Source organism: Pinus tabuliformis, chromosome 5_1, assembly GCF_031772625.1.
Source record: "Pinus tabuliformis cultivar Carrire ecotype Pingquan chromosome 5_1, CPIR1, whole genome shotgun sequence".
Taxonomy (NCBI): Eukaryota; Viridiplantae; Streptophyta; class Pinopsida; order Pinales; family Pinaceae; genus Pinus; species Pinus tabuliformis.
The window spans coordinates 353,662,797-353,684,507 of NC_142305.1; positions in this window are offsets into that span (position 1 = coordinate 353,662,797).

Sequence of the window (21,711 nt, forward strand, 5' to 3'; positions counted from 1 at the left end):
TCCAAGTTTATATGAACCTTGGGTTGATGAAGTAAAGTTTGTATCCCTAGGAGTTGCAGCATTCTTGCTGCAATATTGGTGCTCGCCTTTTGGCATTGTTGCTGGGGAGGTGTCTAAGTAGATGTGATTTCTACTTTCTTTCTTCCATTTCTTATCCCTTTCATTATGCTATTAGTTTCATTACTATAGGATAGTTGTAAGTTTGTTTTCTTTCCTTTCCATTCTGCAAGTGATTTCATTCAACCTTTAGTTTCAATTTAGTTTGTCTTTTCTATTCTGCAATTAGCCTTAAATCTTGAAAAAAAAAAAACAAGAAAAAAAACACTTCTTTCATTCCTCATAGGAATAGGGATAACTTAGGAAAATTTATACCAAATACCCCCACCACTTCCAACAGCCAACCTTCCCTCTTCTTTGGTGGCTGTGAATTAGAGGACCCCTTACACAAACAACTTGAGATTTTTGAAGAGCCTATAGGGGAAGAAGAAGAAGAACCCATTCCAACTAACCTAATGGCTGAAAATAGAAACGAAAGAGAAGATAAAGAAAGAATTTAGGGTTATTTTACCATCAGAGAAGGAATGGGGATGAAAATATGAAAAAATAAGGCCCTCTGCTCTTTCTCACTTCCATGGCCTGACCTCAGAAGATCCAGATACTTTCTTGTTTGAATTTTCTGTCATATGCAGAATTTATGACTACACCATTGATGATTAGAAGTTGAAATTATTCCCATCCACTCTCAAGGATGTAGCTGTACGTTGGTTCATGGGTTTACTTGGGGATAGTATCACCACCTAGGCTCAGATGCACCAAGATTTCAACAACAAGTATAGGGACTACTGCACGTCCAAAGATACTAAAGAGGAAATTTTTAGAATGACCTTGGGGCATGGTCAGTCCTTAGAGGATTATGAGGAAATATTCCAACTTAGCTACAAAAGGGAAAGGTACAAACTTTATCTTAAGTCACTTAAGCTAGTCCTACTCATGGAGATCAAAGAATATCTCATGGATACCCTAAGCCTGCTATCAGGAGGGGACATCTGCCAGCTATCTTATGAAGATATCAAGGATTTCATTAAGAAACATTCTAGGGCTGCTAGGAAAAAGGGTAGTGGTAGTTAAACAATGGTCAACTCATCCTCTTCCAATACATCTATAAAAAGTGAAATTGGAAACATGTTGGAAGATTTTAAGAGTGAAATTTGCATAAAACCCTTGCCATACAGATGGACACTATGAAAATCAAGAGGAATCAGGAGGAAGCAGAGATAGCATTAGTCATATTTTGCCCAAGATGCACAAGGAGGCACCCTAGGAATGAATTTCCATTAAACCTTATAGAAATATGCTTAGTCTTTGAAGAAAAGAACTACAAAGACAAGTGCCCTTCTCCACCTGGACTAAAAGTTGTGTATCAGGGAACTGAAGGGGTGATTGAACAACTCTGCTACATAAATCAAAGAAGGCCTCATGGGCCTCAAACATACTAGTAGGGAATGCAAGGGTCATCCTATGCATGTTATAACCCTAACTAGAACACATCCATTCCCTCTTGGGGCCCCATGCTCATCCCTCCTAGTCTACACCTTCTCCCTGGTCTCTTCCACCCCAGTACCCTTCCCAGTCGACCAACCATCCATTTCAGCCATATACACCTCCACAACCTCAGTGGAATGCACCAACCTAGGGGTGGAGGCCCCCATAAAACCATGCTCTAGATTTATTGCCTTCACTTCCTACTCAACCACAGCTTTTACACCATGCTCCACCTAAACAACCTCAGATGTCTGCCCAACCAAATCTGAACCCAAACAATAGATAGGCACAACAAGTCTATAGTGGAGACACATCCTACCCTACTTATGATGTGGAAATTCAAGAAGTCAACCTTAGATATTGGAGAGTTCTCCCGGATAATAAACCTCCATCTACACCTAGGGAGAGTGAGGACGAAAGAGAGGAAAGTATGCCTAGAGTGAATCAACCACCCTTTTCGGAAAGATTAACTCATCCAGTCTAGCCTACCCCAAGCGAGAATGAACTTTTGGGTGAATTGAAAAATCTATGTGTCAAAATCCCACTTCTCCAAGCCATTAAGGATGTACCTATTTACAACAAACTGATTAAAGAGAAATTTTTCAAACATCCAGGGAGACAAAAAAGAGACACCCCTACCATTAATGTGATTCGATAGTTGTTTGAACTAACACTGGGGCAAGTAATTTTCCGAAAGTATTTAGACCTTGGACGCCCTATAGTAGATGTACACATCAATGACACCATTGTCCCACATAACTTGATTGATCTTGGGGTTGACATTAATGTAATGACTAAGGTCACCATGCTCAAGCTCAATCTCCAAGGTTCATTAAGAAAGACCACGACAATCTTGCAACTTGCAGACCGATCCACAGTAGCCCACGAGAGGATTGTTGAGGATGTGATGGTCTCCATTGACTCCTGGGAGTACCCTGCAGACTTCCTAGTTCTCCAGCCTAAGACCAAATTTAATGGTTATCTTCTCATACTTGGGAGGCCTTGGTTAGCAATTGTTAGTGCTTACATCAACTGCAGGGTTGTAAACATGACTATAAAAAAATGGGCATCTATCCAAGTATTTTGTCTTGTACCCTCCCACTCAGCCATCTTTAGAACATGATTTACCTTTATGGCTAGAAGAGTAGGAAGACGATGAAGTCTACTCATCCCAACTCTATACCCTAGAAACTGCTATGGGAGGAGAACAGTCTGATGAAGATGATTTTATTTTAACACATCCTCCAAAATCTGACTCCCAAAATCATGTCTCTAGAGGAAGTAGTGAATGAAACCAAGAAAAACCATTGGATTGATCTATGATTAGCTGACTCAAACCCTACTCGTGTTAGGACAATAGAATTTGGCCCTGAAAGAAAACTAAAAATCAACCCCTCTATTTCTGAACACTAAGAAGAAGAGTTATGTAACATGTTAAGAGAGAATTTGTATGTATTTTCTTTGAATTACAAACAGATGAAGGGAGTGCACCCCTTAATGTGTACTCGCCACATTTATAACAAAGGTGGTTGCAAAGGAGTCCGACAACCCTAAAGGAGAATGAATCTAGCTCTCAAGGATATAGTCAAAGAAGAGTTGCAAATGCTTCTAGATGCAGGATTCATCTACCCTATCTCAGACGGTGAGCGAGTGTCTCCTTTGGTGCTGGTTCCAAAGAAAAATGGAAAGTGGAGGATTTGCGTTAATTACAAAGAGTTAAAAAAAGCAACAAAGAAGGACCATTTCCCTCTACCTTTCATTTATCTCTCTTAAATGGGTTTAGTGGGTACAATCAAATCCAGATTAGCCCATAAGACTAGGATAAAACCAGTTTCACCTATCCTTGGGGTACTTTTACTTATACGGTCCTTCCTTTTGGTTTATGTAATGCCCTTGCCACTTCCCATAAGGCAGTCCTGAGTATCTTTGACGGCCTAGTCCATGATGCAGTATAAATTTATATAGATGACTTTACACCCTATGGGTGTGATTTTCAGGAGGCTCTCTCTAACCTATGTAAGGTACTGAACAAATGCATTGAAATGAACTTATCGGTTAGTCCCAAAAAATGTGAGTCCTTGATGACTGCGGGGATTGTTCTAGGTCACTCAATATCCCAGGAAGGACTGCAGGTAGACCGAAATAATATATCCATCATCAAAAGGGTCCCAACTCTGCAAAAACCAAAGGATGTCATAATTTTTCTAGGTTTAGCCAGATACTATAGGAGATTTATAAAAGATTTCAGCAAGTTAGCTTCTCATTTATTTGGTTTATTGGCCAAAGACTCAGAATTTTTATGGTCAAAAAGCTGTCAAGAATCCTTGGACACCCTAAAGAACAAGTTGCCTGCTGGTGCTATTCTCTGAGGCCCAAATTGGGCTCTTCCTTTTCATATACATGTTGATGCCTCTCACAAAGCCATAGGAGCAGCTCTAGGCTAGATAGATGACAAGCTACCTTATGCCATTTACTTCATTAGTAAGAATTTGTCAAAAGATTAGCTGAACTACACAGTGACTGAAAAAGAGCTCCTAACTGTTGTGCATTCATTGAATAAATTTAGGAATTACATTACTGGTTATCAAACATTTATATATACTGACCATGCTACAATTAAATACTTGATGAATAAACATGATGTAAATGCCTAGATTATTAGATGGTTACTTTTACTGCAACAATTTGATTTAACTATTATTGATAACCCTAGAAAGGAGAATGTTGTTGCAGATTCTCTATCCAGATTGACTTTTCCTACAGGGGTGGAAGGAATGGTTGATGATAAGTTACCAGATGAGCATTTATTCGCCATTTCAGTTCTATATCCATGGTTTTTTGACATAACAAACTAATTGGTGTCTGCACAGTTTCCACCAAACTTGTCCTCCAAGGAAAGAGTGAGATCATAAGGAAGAGTGCCCTATTCACCTGGATCGGGGGCAATCTATTCAAGCTAGGTCAGGATCAAATCTTAAGAAGATGTGTTAGGGAGGAGGAAGTCTTTGACATACTTCTGGCCTATCATGATGGGCCTTGTGGAGGTCACTTTGCAGCCAAAAGAACAACATTCAAGGTATTAAAGGTTGGTTATTAATGGCCCACTCTTCTCCAGGATGTGAGGAGGTATACCAGTCAGTGTGATCAGTGCCAAAGGATGTGAAAACCTACCCCAAGGGATGAGATACCTCTAGAACCTCAAGTGACTTTTGAGCCATTTGACAAGTAGGGCATGGATTTCATCAGGCCCATTAACCCTCCATCTAAGCAGAAGAAGTGCATCATTGTGTGCACTGACTCTTAACCAAATAGGCTGAAGACAAAGCCATCAAAGAAACAACAAAAGAAAAGGTGGTTGAATTCTTAAGGGAAAATGTGTTTTTTAAGTTTGGGTACCCTAGAGAATTGGTCACTAATCAAGTAGTCAATTTACATCTCACATGATTGAGAATTTGTTAACCCAACACAAGATCAAGCACAAAATATCCACTCCTTACCACCCATAGGCTAATGGGCAAGTGGAGGTAACCAACAAACCATTGGAATGCATTATGACCAAGGTAATTAGGAGAAACAGAAAGGATTGGGAAGACAGATTAGTTGAGACCACCTAGGCCTACAATACCACCTCGAAGACCACCAATGGATTCACCCATTATGAGTTGGTCTATGGAAATAAATCCTTTTTGACCATTGAATTTGAATACAACACCTTAAGGATGGAAGCACAACTAGATATGGATATCACAGGAAAAAACAAGAAAGATTTCTCCAACTGAATGGGTTAGATGAATTTAGGATGCAGACACTCCTACACACAGATGTGACTCAAGTTCAATGGAAAATTTGGCATGACAATAATATAAAAGATAAAAAGTCTCAAGAAGGTGATTTGGCCTTGTTGTATGATTCCTGGTACAAGGATTTTAAAGGTAAGTAAAGGACTAGATAGTTAGGGCCTTATGTAATAGAGTGTCACGATAATGGTGTTGTGCAGATAAGAACCATCAATGCAGAGGCTATCCCTTTGCTTGTCAATGGGTATAGATTAAATATCTACAAAAATCCCTTGTCAGAGAAATAATTCATTAATAGAATCACCAATACAGTGATGATGGTGGAGCAAGTATCAGCTTCCACCCCACCAAGTCCCTGAAGAAGAAGAAAACAAAAAACAAAAAACAAAAAGGAAAAAGAGAAAAAATAAAGAGACTCGGGTGAAAACCTCCAAGAGGCACCTGAGTCCCATTGTTGGGTTGAAAACCTCTTAAGGTGGCCCAAGGGTGCTTAAAAAAAAAGAGAGAGGAAAAAGAAAAAGATCTCTGGGTGAAAACCTCTTTTGAGCCACCCATGGTAGGCAGCTAGGATGAAAACCTCCCTATAGGCAGACTAGTTGTTTTACAAAAAAATAAATAAAAAAATATGGAAATTCTATTTTGTAGGTCAGCAAGAGGAGCATGAGCACAACATAAGAAGGATAGAAGGACCTACAAGAGCCATATTTTAATCCATCCATCTCATATCTTCCACTATTCACCTATTCTTCCACTTATAAACAACTCCAGCTAATATTACACAAACTTTGTGTTTTCTACAGGATTCCCTGTAATCCTACAGGAGTATCGTGTAGGAATGACAGTGACCGTGAAAACCACAAGGAGGGTAGTCTAAGAGCAAGGTGATGACACCAGCCTATTCCTCGATGAAAAATCATTTACTCCACCACACCATAGCATTCCTTTCATCACCATGTCACCCCTGCATTCATCAAAGTAATCAATTCAAAAAGTACAGATTACAAAAAGAAAAAAGAAAACAAACAAAAGAGAGAGAGAAGAGGGAATCAGGAACCATACTCAGAGGAAATATCTCTCATATGTCATTCCCCGTCACTCGTTTCAACACGCCTTATGCTTCGAAGTTGAGAAAAATTATGAAATTTTATGGGAGAGGCAGCTACAGGACATCCTGTGGGAATCTTGTAGGAAATCCTGTAGCAGCCTAACCTAGAAATAAAACCACTATGTTTGCAACCATCTTCAGAACAAGGACTCCAAGGATGAATAAGCTCCTCTAGAGCTCAAAAGAAACAAGAACATCACCAACATCACCCTCCAACACCTGCACATCAAAAGAACCAAGCATCAAAAGAGGCAAATACATAGAAATATATGTAGCAAAAACAATGCAAAGAGGCATCACTCTCCAACAAGCATCATCAGGGAAGCACCTTACCCATAGGTATGTCATATTACTCATGCTATCTCATTAGTGCGATATGATCAAAATGATAGGATTATGTGAGAGTTGATTTTATAAGAAAAGGTGGCTAGTTAACTAGGCCACCTTAGGTCAGTCGACGAGAAGAAAACAGTTAGACCACTCCACAAGTGGCAGAAGTCAAATCAAGAGAAAAAGAGAATAAAGCAAAAAATGGTTAAGTTATAGAGGAATGGAGTGGGAGAGGATTATGAGGTGAAGTGGAATGATGGACTGATAATGGGACCAATGGTCCAAAAGGAGGTGCTCGTACTTGGACAGCCAACACACCACCCCACACGATCATCCATATATGGAAATAAAACAATGATTCCCATACAAAGAGAGGAAAATAAACTTAGAGAATTCAATGAACGAAGAGTTTGTTCTCGGCCTTCCTGAAGCAGCACCTACAAGAAACAGTTAGCATCTACATCGTAGGAAACCTACAGGAATCCTTCAAGATATAGAGGAATCAACCTACATAGTTATCAGTGGGTGCTAAGGGAGTTCAAATCAAAGTTATCTTCACAACAATGTGGCAAATCGAGGTAGGATCCATACCCTCCATTTTTTCAATTTGAAAAGAAAAACAAAATCCTTAATTTGGTTAGGAAATTGTAGGCATCCTAAGATAGGATAATTGTATTGCATGTCACTAAAAGTTAACATTCAAAACTCCCTCACCTACCAAAATTCTTGAATTGTATCCACACAAGCCTCTATAATTACTAGGGAGAGATGAAAGGAGGTTTCAACAAAGAGAACCCATAAACATAGAAAGGATCCACCAGCATCCTCCTGTGGTGGAAATTTTCACAATGCATCAATGGATGGGGTTCTTTGAGAGGATGAGAGGATGTGGCCAGAGAATTTCCCTCTTACTCATACCCCTCACTAGGACCAATGCGACTACTGTGGTGAAAGGTTTATCATTAGCAATTACCCATAAAGTTATAAGCAAAATCACTACACTCCCTTTAGGGTTACCATGGTGAAAAGAAGGCAAGGGTAACAACACCCTTGCAAATAAAAGCTTATTTTTAGAAGGAGAAGAGGCAATGGAGAAAAAAATGGGGTTAGAAGGGAGATCATTCCATACCCTTGGAATGAATTCAGTTACCACCTCATTAAATACATTTCATGTGAAGGGAGGTACAATGTAGTGTATGGATACCACTTCAGACTCCTCAAAGAAATGAGATTTGGAGAGAAAACACCTCCTGAAAATAGATTGAGTAAACCTTATTTTCTTCTACAATCAATGATAGACATGAGCATCAAAGTGCAGGAGGGAAAACATCAACAACTATCCCATCATGGGTTGATCAAGCTCATCCTTGAATATTCTCTACAAAACTTAAGACTCCCTATTGCATGAACAACCTTTACAGACATGCAGGGATAAGAAACAATTCAAGCTATTGAATATGACAAAAGCCCCACTACTAGTGAGAAAGGAGAAGAAACAAAGGAGGAAAATGAAGAAGAAACAAAGGAGGAAAATGAAGAAGAAATAGAGGAGGAGAATGAAGAAGAGGTAGAGGAAGGAAGAAAAGAAGAAACAGATGGGTAGAGCAAAGAAATGGAGGAAGAAGATGAAGAGGGAGATGGAGACAAAGAAGAGGATGAGAAATATAATGGAAAAGAGGAAACAAGAAAGAAGGATGAAAAAAGGTCAACAGCTCAAGACAGAGAGGAAGAAGGATCACCAAGGGTATCCCCAGAGCTTACAAAGAAAGAGGTAGTTGTTGCTCTTACTGCACTAAGTACACATGTCAAATCTAAGGGAAAGAGGTAAAGACAAACTCCACTGTACTTCAGGACAAGAAAGAGAATTAGGATTACACAAGAAATACCACAAACCCGCACCAAAATTCCAATTGTCATTGAGGATTCACCAAAGCAACAAGAGAAGGTAGCCCCTCTAAATAAAAATCAAGGACAAGGATCATCAAAACAAGATTCTCCTAAGTCTCCAGTTAACTATGTTAGGAGGCCTGTTACGAGGTCAACCTCCTTAATAGGAAAAGCTCTCCTATAGGAGACACATAGAGATCTAAAGGAAGTAGAGGCCATCCTATAGGAAACTCTATCAAACCTACAAGAAACACAAAAGATGGGCTAGGAAGGTGTCACTGAACAAGAAACAATGGAAGAAGATCAAGAACTGAGAGAGCCTAGTCCATAGCAAAACCTCAACTCCTACTATAGGTTCATTGAAGCAGGTAGGGTAATACCACAAAAGTTTGCCATTCCCCTATTCTTTGACCTTGAAAAAGAGAGGGCAAGGGCACACAAGTGGATGAAAATTTCCAAATCAAAAGGGGTGGAGGATGTATGCCACATGGAGGAGAAATGGAAAGAGATGGGCAGAGAATTGAGTGAAATAAGGGATAGAGAAGCAATGATGAAATTTCATTTGGAGACTAAGAAAACATGGCTAAGAAGATAGCTATGGGAAAGGGAAAGCCAATTGGAAACTATGGCTAGTTTTTCCATGGAGGCAATCTAGTACAAGATGCCAGTGAAGTCTTATGCCTTGTACCTCAAGGAGAAATGGCTACAATTCTAAATAAAGATCCTATCAAAAAAAGGAACTATGCCCTTCCAAGACTATAGACAATTCATTGATCTCTGTGTTCAAAGCACCTGGGAGGATAGAGAAAGAATATCTGAGTTTTACCTACACAATTTAGCCTTGATAGATTTAAATGTGTGGGACCCAAATCCCAAGCTAGGGGACTTGCAATTGATGACCTTAGAATCATGGATGATTCATGAGGAGGCAAGAGCTATAGAGATGAAAAATGTAATGGAAAATAAAAGACATAACCCCTTATGATCAGAGAAGAACAATCTAACCCAATGGTTGTCATCAGCAAAAACAACCTCATTACAAATGATCCCAAGCTTGCACCAAGGCACCTTGTTGTACGAGAACAGGTAGTCACACACTTTGAAGACATGTTCAGATTGCTAGGAGATGATAGCATGCAAGCTTTCCAAAGGAGATGGAACACCTTACCTTACAACCTAAAAGTCATAGAATATCTTTCTTCTAACAGAATGAGAGAGGCACTAAATAGAACCCCCATGTATAAGCAAGGTCTACAAAGAATCAAAGTCAATTGGATTGGTTTGAGGCTCTGTCCACCATTTCTTTTCAGAATGTTGGAAGGAAGGAAAGAAGAAGAAGAAAGAAAGCAGTGGGAAGATATAAAGAGGAAGGCAAGATTTTATTCATAGGAAGAAGAGACTACAACAGAAGCATGGGATGTCAAGGAAACCACTAGAGAAATGAAGGACATGGACATATATTAAGTTTCTCAGACGATGAGAAACACTTTCAGTATTGGGGTGATGATGAGGCTCATCATTGGCTAAATATATGGACCTTAATACACCACCAAGCTTAATAAAACCAACTCTTCTCATAATTCCTTACATGTTTTAATCATATTTTGCTTAATGAGATGAGTAAAAGTAAGATGTTATGTCTAGTGGTCTACTGTGCATTGATTGCATGTTTTTGGGAGAAAATTATGGCTAATTAAGGTGTAGGAACTTGAATGAGGAAAGAAGAAGGGATTATAGGATATGGATCTTCCTCATTAAATCCTTACTCATTCGAAGATCCCTCAATCAAATCACACTAGCTCAGAGTTGTAGGTAGCTGAGTCATGAGGATCATTGACAGTCGAGCTAGTGATAGTTAAGAGCCAGTTTATCTTGAGATTGGGAGCCAAGCCTCCCTAGATTTAAGGAAGTTGTTGGCAACTTTAGTGGTATAAATAAGGAGGCCTAGAACCTCATTAGGATTCAAATGTTTTATGCAAGATAACTAAGCACTTTCGAGTTGAAGGATTGTGACAAAACATTGTTATGTAATTTTTTGATATGTTAATGAAGATGAGAATTCCCTCGATCCAGCCTTGAGTTGAATTAGAGGGCTAAATCCCTTGGGTTAGGGCCCAATCCTAGTAGCAGAGGTTCCTCTTTTTGTACTTGTATGTTTAAGTTATTTCATAGATTAATTGTTGAATTGATTTTGGCATTTTTACATCACAAGTATTGGTGAATTTGATTAGTTTGCTTCCAGTTGTGCATATATTTAACATTAGCTTTAGAGATATACAAGAATACCAAAAAGGTTCATAATAGGTGGATCTTTCCTCATGCCTCCCTTCAGGGACCATGGTTTGGGGGAAAACTCTCATTTAGCCCAAAAAGGCAGAATTCTGATTTCTTATGAAATTTAGGGTTTTTCTATTAATTAGGTTAGCATATCTCAGTTTTCAAATATAGATTGAATTTGTCATTTCTTATATCTTAGGATTTGTATTAGGTTTCATGGTGTGTTCATAGTAGGCTGAAAGTATTTCCATGCATGAACTAGGCAAATCAATGATGAAATTCGGTTTTCTTATGTTGTTGGAAACCTTTCTTGTTTTGACATGATTTATGGGTAAATTCCAACAAAGATGTGTATATTGCAGGAGTGTGAATAGTGCAGGAAGACCTCAAATCACTAGCCTCAACCTAACCTCACCCATCCATGATTGCCAAAATTCACTAAGTCCAAAATCTGAGTTATCATTTCATAAGGACAACTTGCCATGCTTAGAGCAAATCCAACCATCATACAACTTTGGTTTAAGTTCTGAGGGATTCCTAACCACTTCCTTGCCTTATTCCTTCCATCACTCACCTTCCCTAAGCCTTATACCACTACCTAAATTACTCATGCTTTCGACCTGTTCCTCTAGGAATATAGGGGATCTTGTAGGTGAATTAGGACGACCTGTAGTGGCCTATTTTGAGGTCGATTGTGAGAAATGCACCAAGAAAGCTAAGAGAATACCCCTGCTTGCCTACCAAGCCATCTGACCCATCACAGACATCTCTCTCCACACCTAACCCACATGCCATAAAATCAAGAAGAATTATCACTCATGTTTTTACAAAAAGACAAAAAGAAAAAGGTTGTTATGCTTATTCATATTGACAACAGTTAAGTGTTTGATTAGATCAGATTTCATGCTTAGGTTAGTTAGGGTTTCACATGTGTAGCTTAGAATTTTTCTGAAGCAAGGTATCTTAACAAATAGCTAGATGAGTTGCATGTTTTAAGCATCTATTTCATTCATTCTTTACTGCAGTAGGTAGCATTTAAATTCTCTCAATTAGGGTAAAATTATCCTTTCTGAATTGGTAATCAAAATTCCTCTAAATCAATAAAAGGTTGGTTTGAGAAACCCTAGTGGTCTATCAGCCAACTCAACGGTGACAAAATAGCGGACCCATTGCATCTATTTTTGTATACAAGACTGTCACCTCCAAGTTTGTACGAACCCTGGGATGATGAGGTAAATTTGGTAGCCCCAGGAGTTGTAGCATTCTTGCTGCAATATTGGTGCTCATCGCTTACATTACACCACTATGTGGTATAGGTTCACATCAGCTTCACTCTTCATGAAGCCCAATGTAGTGAAGTAGCTATCTGTCATGATGTACCAAGCACGGGGTGCTTTCTTCAGCCCATACAATGCTCTCTTGAGTTAGCACACGCGACTCACAGTCCACGGTTTCAAAACCTTCAGGCTGCTCTATGTACACCTCTTCCCTAATCATGCCATTGAGGAAGGTAGTATTCACATCAATCTTATGGATACTCCAACCCATCTATGCAGATAGTGCAAAAATAGATCTAATAGATGAGTACCTTGCAACAAGAGCAAAGGTCTCATCATAGTCAATCCCCTCTTCGTGTGAAAAGCCACAGGCCACAAATATGGCCTTATGCTTCTCAACGCTACCATCTACAACTTTTTTTACCTTGTAAAGCCAACGGGATCTCACAACTGACTTTTCCTATGGTCTCTCGACCACATCCCAAACACTGTTTCGAACTATGAAGTTATACTCCTCCACCATCACATCAACCCAAACTAGCTGCTACACTACTTCCTGAGAGAAAGATGGCTCTGTCACAACACATGCACCCATAAGTGTCATGTATCTAGGGTACCTCTCTAGTGAGCTCCTCTGTCTACAATGAGAAGAGGGTGCTCTCACATTCTCCCATGCATCATCCAACAATTTGTCAGCCTCTCTAGTGCGCTTTCTTCCCTCTCTGGAAGACTCTACATGAGTGTATTTCTCCACTCCTAGAACATCTACATGTGGCTGATCCACATCAATATGAGGATCCTCAACCTTAGGAACTAAAATTTCATCATCTGCATGTAGATAAAGCTCCCTCTTAAGGGATACTAGCATGGCCTTCTCCTCATCAAACTTGACATCTCTATGAACCACTGTCATCTGATTGGTTTTCATGTACACCCGATAGTTGTGGGGCATATCAGTGTACCCCCAAAAAGATCCCCAACTCTGTTGTTGGCTCAAGCATCTTCCATGCATCTTTAGTCACGTGGAAATAAACTGATGACCCAAAGAATCCTGAAGTGACCAACATCCAACCTCTTATCGAAATAAGCTTCCTCTAGTGTTTTACTCTCAAGCATCAGATGTGGGCTATGGTTTTGAAAATAAACCAATGTGTTTCATGCCTCAGCCCACAAGTGTAGTGGTAAGCCCTGATCATGCAACAACACCCTTGCTTCCCCTACTATGCTACTATTCTTCCTCTCGACAACCCCATTATGTTGAGTGTTACGAGGTGTCATCAAATCTAATTTAATCCATTTTGTTGCACTGAAATTATTAACCTCATTGGAGATGTATTATCCACCATTATCACTTTGTAGAGCTTTAACCTTCTTACCTGACTCTTTCTCAACAAATGGTTTGAATTCACAAAACTTTGTGAGTGTCTGATCCTTCCTCTGCATCAAAAATATCTAGAATTTATGATACTAATCATCTAAAAATATAACATAATACATGTGTTTGGTGGTGGATATTGTCAAAAATGGTCCACACACATTTGAATGGACTCTCTCCATAATAGAATTTGCTCGACTGTCTCTATCTCCGAAGGAAGACTTGGTGTATTTTCCCAAAGTACAACCCTTGCATGTATCAACTTGCTCAAGCGTACCTTTGGGAAGACCGATAGAGATTTGCTACAATATCTTCCAAGCCCCATGACAAAAGTGGCCCAATCGCCTGTGCCACAACTCACCAACATCTCGGCTCAACATCTTTTCTGCTTTTGAAATCAAAGAAACACAATCCTCTACCTCTATCTTATAGAGATTTTGAACTTGAATCCCTATCTTCTTTACTTGACCCATGGCTATGTGTTGAAGGAATGCCTTTCCTTTCAAAAAGATCACAACATAGCCTCTATCCTCAAGGATGGCAACAAATGCCAAGTTCTTTGTCAATCCGGGTACATGCATAACATTCTTCAAGGTGAGTGGAGCAGCATGCTCCCTCTGAAAAGTAATAATGCCCACATCGATAACACTATATTTACGGTCATCACCCATCTCAATATGCATCTTAAGATCTTTCTCCTCCAGTTCACTGAATAACTCTTTGTGGCCAATCATGTGGAAAGAAACTCCAATGCCTAACTACCATACACTTCCCATCATTGAAGACACCATGCATGTAATGAGGGAAAAGTCCAATTTGAATTGGGAGGCCAAAGCCTCACCCACTGCTACTCCTAAGGACTTCTCCTTAGATTTCTTTAATGGACAATTTGTAGAAAAGTGACCCATTTTGTGACAATGAAAGAATTTGACTTTCTTCATGCCCTTCTTCTTACCTCCATGATAAGAATCTGATTTGGATCGAGAAGTTTTACCTTTCCCCTTACTTTCCTTAATCACTACGGCACAATTATCTTCATCATCAGTCTTTGATGAAGAGCCATCCCTAGTGTTCCTCCTAATCTCATCCTGCATCAAATCCAACCATAGTTGTTCCCAATCTCATAGCTTCTCCCAACCATTGATAGAGTCATGATAACTATGCTAACTCTTTGGGAGTCCAAGAAGCACAAGGCTCACCATATCATCCTCGAAAACTGTGATTCCAACACTTCCAAGTTCATCCCAACATTGAGCGAACTTTTTCAAGTACTTTTGGAATCGTCTTGCCTTTCTCCATCTTGATTTTAAGAAGTTTATCCTTCAGTGCCAACTTCCTTTGATCACTTCTATTCTGGTACAAGTCCGTCAATGTTTTCCACATAGAATGCGGAATTTCATTTCCATGTATACTCGAGACAGTGTGGTCTCAGACTCCCTCAAGGATTATCCACCTTGCCTTTTCCACACACTTCTTCCATTCAGCCAAGTTTTGTACATTCGTAGCTACTGGCTTGGGGACTTCTTGATCAATGAATTCTTTCAAGCCATTATCTTCTAGCACAACCTCCATCATGTCCCTCTAGGCCATAAAATTTGAGTTGCCTTCCAAGGCACACTCAAGCCTCAACCCATGGAATGCCATCTGCCGATCCTAAAGTATGTATGCCAATTTCACTTTCACATGTAACCCATAACTCAAAACTTTGAAATCTCTTCTAGAGAGATGATTTTAAATCAGCGATGTCTACCTCATCTGAACTCTGATTTGGCTGATTTTTTTTTGGATTTGGGTATCCTTTCCCAAGGAATCCAAATATTTATTTTTTTCTAAAAATTTTGCACATAAATTCTCTACAAACATTCAGATGAAAAAACAATCTTGCTCTGATACCATGTAGAAAATCCTTTAGATTCACAAGCTAATGTAATCTACTAAAATAAGAGACAAGAATATACTTATACCCTTTACAGTGGAAGCCCATAAACATCGACAAAAAAATAATGAATAGAGGAAGAGAATCAAAGGCGCATAACACAATAAATATCTGGGGAAAGCCACAGCTCAAAACCCCACTATTTGTTTTGTATTAATCAAGAAAATCAAGATGAAATTAAAATGCTTGTTCGCTCTAGAACAATCCCAACACTCAACAAATTCAATCTCCAGCTCATAGGCAATCTCAAGGCTAAATCTTAGCCAATTCACAACTTCTTCAAGTCTCTATTCCAATGTGTAATTCCTGTGATTCAGGTTAGCTTCTATTTAAAGGGAAATAAAGCCTCTAAAAATAGCGCAATCACTCAAGGATCAGTTCCTGAATGCATGCACTATTAGTGCAACTCAGAAAAATATAAAACAAATAGTACACTATCCTTGCAATCTATTCTCAATTGGGTCTTTCTTAGAATCAACATGCATGAGTTTCTGATGGTGGAATCTTCAGTTAACTAGAGTAGCACTAATTAGGTCACTAGTGTCCGAACTGACTGTTTACTCACTATTAATTCCTAAAACTGATTGGAACTAATTTAACTAGGCTTAAATCAATAATCTGAGTTAACTAATTACAACTCATTCATAACTTATCTTGAAATCCTATAAGTTAGGTAGAACATATACATGTCTTCTAAAAGACTTCCAATTTTGAATCTCCTAAAATAATTAAGTTAATTAAACTTAATTAATTATTTTCAAATTGTTATGAGAAAAGAATTCTATTTTATTTAGAGCTTAATTCAAGGACAAATTAAACTAGAATTTCCTGTTGTCATTTCTCAACAAATTCTTCATAATAGACTAGTATTCCTCATTCATTGAATTCTTCCATTCTTGGTGTTTGGTTACTTCTTTGAAATGGGAAGGTTCATCTTCAATGAGGTTTCACATATATGCTGGATATCTGGAGTATCTTCTCAGTTTCTCGCTCTCCGTGAATATTCCTCTTGTGGTGTGACCTTCTGATTCTTGAAGTGTAGAAGTTAACATGTTAAATCTCTTTCTTCTTTCAAGGAGAGATATTGGTTCACTAGAACCTTCTTCTCCATCAAACATAGCAATATCCTCCTCATCAAAATCAGATGGGAGATATTTGGATTTATTGATAGCAATTCTCTCATAGAGAATTACATCTCTTCTTACTTCTACTTGATATCCTTCCCTTATGTAGATTCTGTAAGACTTGGAAGAGTTGTTATATCCAACAAATATTCCTTTCTTGATTGTGGGATCTAGCTTCTTTCTTTTGTCCTTGGGAATGTGAATATATACATGACTCCCAAATATTCAGACATGATCAATATTTGGTTTCTTGTTTTGGAGAATTTGGTATCTATGGATAAATACTAATTACCTAGATAAGTAGGTGTATATAGAACAACAGTTTAAAGTGTTTTAGTCTTTTCCTATAAGCAATAGATAACATGAGAAGATGAGAAGACCTAATTGTAGTTTCACCTTCCTCTCGTCTCCCTTGTATCTATCCTGTCACTCCTTCCCGTACTTAATACACTTGAGAAGTACCTATAAACACAACAGAAAACAAAGAATCGATCAAAGCACAATATCTTTTGAATATAAGTGAAAGGAAATAAATACAATTCACATATATAAGCATTATGAAACAATACAAACATATGGAAAAAAGGTTCAAACACTTTATTGAATAGAGGAAGGAATTACAACAATTGGTGTCTGATTCAAAGCCATTCCTCCAGCTTGGATCCCATCCACATCACATCAAAAGCATGACAAACTTGTAGCATTACAATACTTGCTTCAAAGCCAAATATCATAGCAACAATGTCTCCTTACAATTCAACATAATCTAGCCCCTAATCACTTAGATGAGTGGTCAATTTATAGGAAGATGATGGAGGTCTTTTCATAAATGGTGGCATTGAATGACCTTCCATACTTAGAATTAGTTCCATGGAAGAAGGGATGAGAGGATAGGATGCACCTTAACTCATTCCTCATCCATTTTCGAGCTCATAGGAGTTGATAAGTGAGGGAACCTTTTAGATGACTCCAAAAGATAAGAATATTCCCCAAACCCTATGTGAATTCCATTTAATCTCGCCCAACACAGATGAAAGGAAGCCTAAGTTCTCTATAGAGCACCCTGGCAGTGGACTCAACTACTCTGCAGTGCACCTTTACAAGGTCTTACCTACGTTGGTCCCTCTGGAGGCTATTTCTGGATGTCTTTAAGTCATGAAATTGTCTGGGAAGGAGGCATTCAAAGGGGTGACTTGCTTAGGACATGTAGCAACTGAAAGTAGGGTTTGATGAGCCCTAAAACACTAATATATATGATGGGATTGATGTGCCCAAATGGATCTGTAATAGCTGCCCCCTAAAGCATGAAGTCAGAAAAATTCCAATGTCGAATGAAATGCTTTACGATGTGATGAGGAGGTATCGAAGTGGAAGGTGACCTACATCAATTACAATACATATATCATGATATTTGATTTTACATGAATTTCTAAGGGAAGCCATACCCTTGCTCAGCTTATAAACTTTCATTACATGTACATAAATAGTCCTCTACAAATATAGACCCATGATTCGAATGACTATCAATGTAAAGCCATTGTACGTATGATTTGGTACTCTTGAAATCGTAGCCCAAATGGATGAAACTAGACCCGAGGTCTTATATCTCATTCAATCATTCACTCAAGTATGAGTCTAACCATGTGAATATGTGATGTGAAATCAAACATGGGAAGACACCATCTGATTACCAGCCAATGATGTAGGTTGTTAACATATGCGAGAGAAATCATCCATAATGATAATCATCCTCAAGGTACTGGTGTACATTCTGCATGGTGTGAATGAATGATTTGATGTTGAATACCAGACAAAGTCTTTTGGACGAAGGCCATTGATGTATGCCTATCGCTAGAATTAAGAAACCTGCCCCTGATGTATGCAAGCCTCAAGGTACTGGAAGGGTGTTTCTAAGTCAACTTCTTGGATAATGTGCTGATGTCGACAAGAAGCGATTCGTTGCAAGAGGGCCTTGATGTATCCCACATCAACGACACAAAACAAGTTTAGTTATTTTAGAGATGGAATTTGACTAATGACAAAAGGTTCAGGAATGGCGGTCATGAACATGAAGATTTATGGTATTGCAAAGGATGAATTCTCACTGAATGACTTCTCTTGAACATGTCGGCAACACCAAAATGAATTGGTAGCATCGACCCAAAACAAAGTGATGGATGGTATGATAGACTAATGGTATGATAACCATCAAGCTAATAACCCAACCGAAATAGTCATGGTGATGGAGTGAAAGTGTCATGTTCAAGAGAGACCTACTACCATAAAGTGGTTTCCCCTTTTTCCCATTTTCCCTAGTCATTGTTGCCCAATACCTCTTTATTTTTATCAATCTTGAGAAGGATAACATATTATTGTTGTATAATTTCACCCTTCGGGTGAATCCATCACTATTTCATGTTTTAACGAGTCTAGTGAAGGTGAAACTCGACATTGTTTACATGGACAAGTTTGTCGCTATTTGATGTTTTAGAGAGTTTAATGACAAAGATAACTCGGTCATTCTCATGTTTAGAGAGTTTGAAAAGAGACAAAAAGAAAACTCCAAAAGTTATTTTTCGTAAATTAATATCTCAAGCCAAAAAAACCGTAAAATAATACAAGAGAGATATCGTATCCAATCCATTAACGAGCTAGAAAGGAAAAGTTATCGGCAATGTTTTCATGTTTAGAGAGTGTGAAAAGTGATTAAAGAGGACTCCACTCTAAGGAACGAGTGGTGTATAGGATAGAAATCGGTTCTGGTGATGTTGGAACTTCTCAAAACATGTTGATTTATGTGAAGAGGCTGGCTAATAAGACCACACATTCCAATTGTTCCTCAAAAAGGGTAAAACAACCAAGTGAAAGCGTATCATCGGCCAAGTAGATAGTGACAATGAAAGGAGAAAAAACAAGGCTTATTTGGTTGAAGAGGCTGATAGAATGGAAATCACGAGGGTTAAAATGAAAATGGATTCATTTTTACACAAGCTTGAACCATAGGGAACTATTCTTGGATTTAGTTTCATGTTTACATAAGCTTGAAATGAGAAACTATGCTTGGATTCAGTTTCATTTTTACACAAGCTTAAAATGAAGAACTATGCTTGAATTCAGTTTCATTTTTACACAAGCTTGAAAAAATAAATATGCCTGAGATTGGTTTACAGGCCCCCAGCTGATGAAAGGGAGAGTCTTCTGTAACTAGATGGAAGTCGCTATGGTGAAGCACGACGATTATCGAACACATTTTTGGCTTCATCCAGATAGGGACAAACGTGAATGGGGTGATTCCATTCACATAACCTATAGGGAAACATAACTTTACCACTAATTGCATGCCCCCCAATCTTCATTGCATTCACCTAAGTAGACTACTCGTGGCTATCAAGTGGATGGAATGAAGGTTCATTTACGAGATCAAGTGAAACACCCGACTAGGATTTTACAAGATCTGCTCAAAGACTCGAATTGGAACTTTTCTGTAGGGGACCTTGTTTCATTTTTTAATAAGCTTGACACAAGACAAGGAACTCTGCTCAGATTCCTTGTTTCATTTTTTAACGATCTTGACACAAGACAAGGAACTATGCTTTGTAACCTATTTCACTTTTTAATGAGGTTGACATATTAGAAGAACTATCCTCATATTCCTTGTTTTCATTTTTTAAGGAGGTTGACACAAGACCAGGGACTATCCTCATACCCTTTGTTTCATTTTTTAATGAGGCTGACACAGTAAAAGAACTACCCTCATATCCTTGGTTTCATTTTCTAACAAGGTTGACACAAGACAAGGATCTATCGTCAGATTCATTTTTCACGACGCATAAGAGGTCATGACTTCCAAGAGGTTCTCATCAAATCGGAGAACAACGCTCTAGAAGGAGGGATCAGGTTCCAATGCCCCAAGTACATAATGTACAACATCACAAAATTGATCGTCTGTTGATGTAGGCATGGAAGGAGTTGCCACATAATTAACCCGTGGCAAGGATGATACCATTGAAACAAAAGGACCACTTAGGGAAGATGGTTAACTAGAAGCCATATTTGGACCGAGAAATGAAGGTTGGTCAATGGTGACAATTCTGCCTTCATGCAGGAAACACATTACTTGAAAGAGTTTTGAAACAGTAGCTCCCATGTCATAAACATAGTTGCGCCTAAGAAGTAAATTGTAATCTAAAGGGCCTGGGACTACCATCACATTTAGACAAATGATTTTTCCTGCCAAAGTAATAGGCAACTTAGGAAGGATCCCTAATGGTTGACTGGTTCCTCTGATAAAATCCAACAGATTCTGGATAATGGGCACAAGTGGCGACGAACCAAGTGCTTGCCAAGCAGTTGAGGAAAGGATACTCACTAATGCGCCTTCATCTATAATATTGTTAGGTACAATCATATTGCAAACCTATACTATGATCTAGAAAGGCACATAAGAAGGAAGACGACATCCTACAAGTCGATTCCAATCAAAGGAAGTGACCAGACTACTTGGAGGGGTTACCATAGAAACGACAGTATTATCCCCTTGTGTTACGAGAATTGGAGGATTTTCCTCCTGTCTTGATGGAACAGGAGGATTTCCCCCATCCTCATTTGAATCTGAAGAAACTAAAAGAACCTAAGTGGTATCATATTCACTCTCTTCAAGAAAGGTATGATAAACTGAAGGTGAAATCAGGTCAAGTGTTTCCTTGACCTATTGATTTGAGTTAGGTATAGACTCATCCGATTCACTCTCAGAGAGAGTGGGTTTGACCGATGGTTGACTTGAGTCAGTCAATTAATCAACTAGTGAAAGATTAAGGGAGAGTCTCCTGTAACTAGATGGAAGTTGTTGTGGTGAAGGAGGACAGGTATCCAACACTTTTTTGGCTTAATCCAGATAGGGAAAAAGGTGAATGGGGTGATTCCCTTCACATAACCTACAGGGAAACTTAACTTTACCCTTATTTCCATGAACTTTAGTACCACTAGTTGATGGTGTGTCACCAGCATGATGTCCAGAAGTTGATGACACAGGATGATGTGAACAAGAAGACCCTTCTTCTA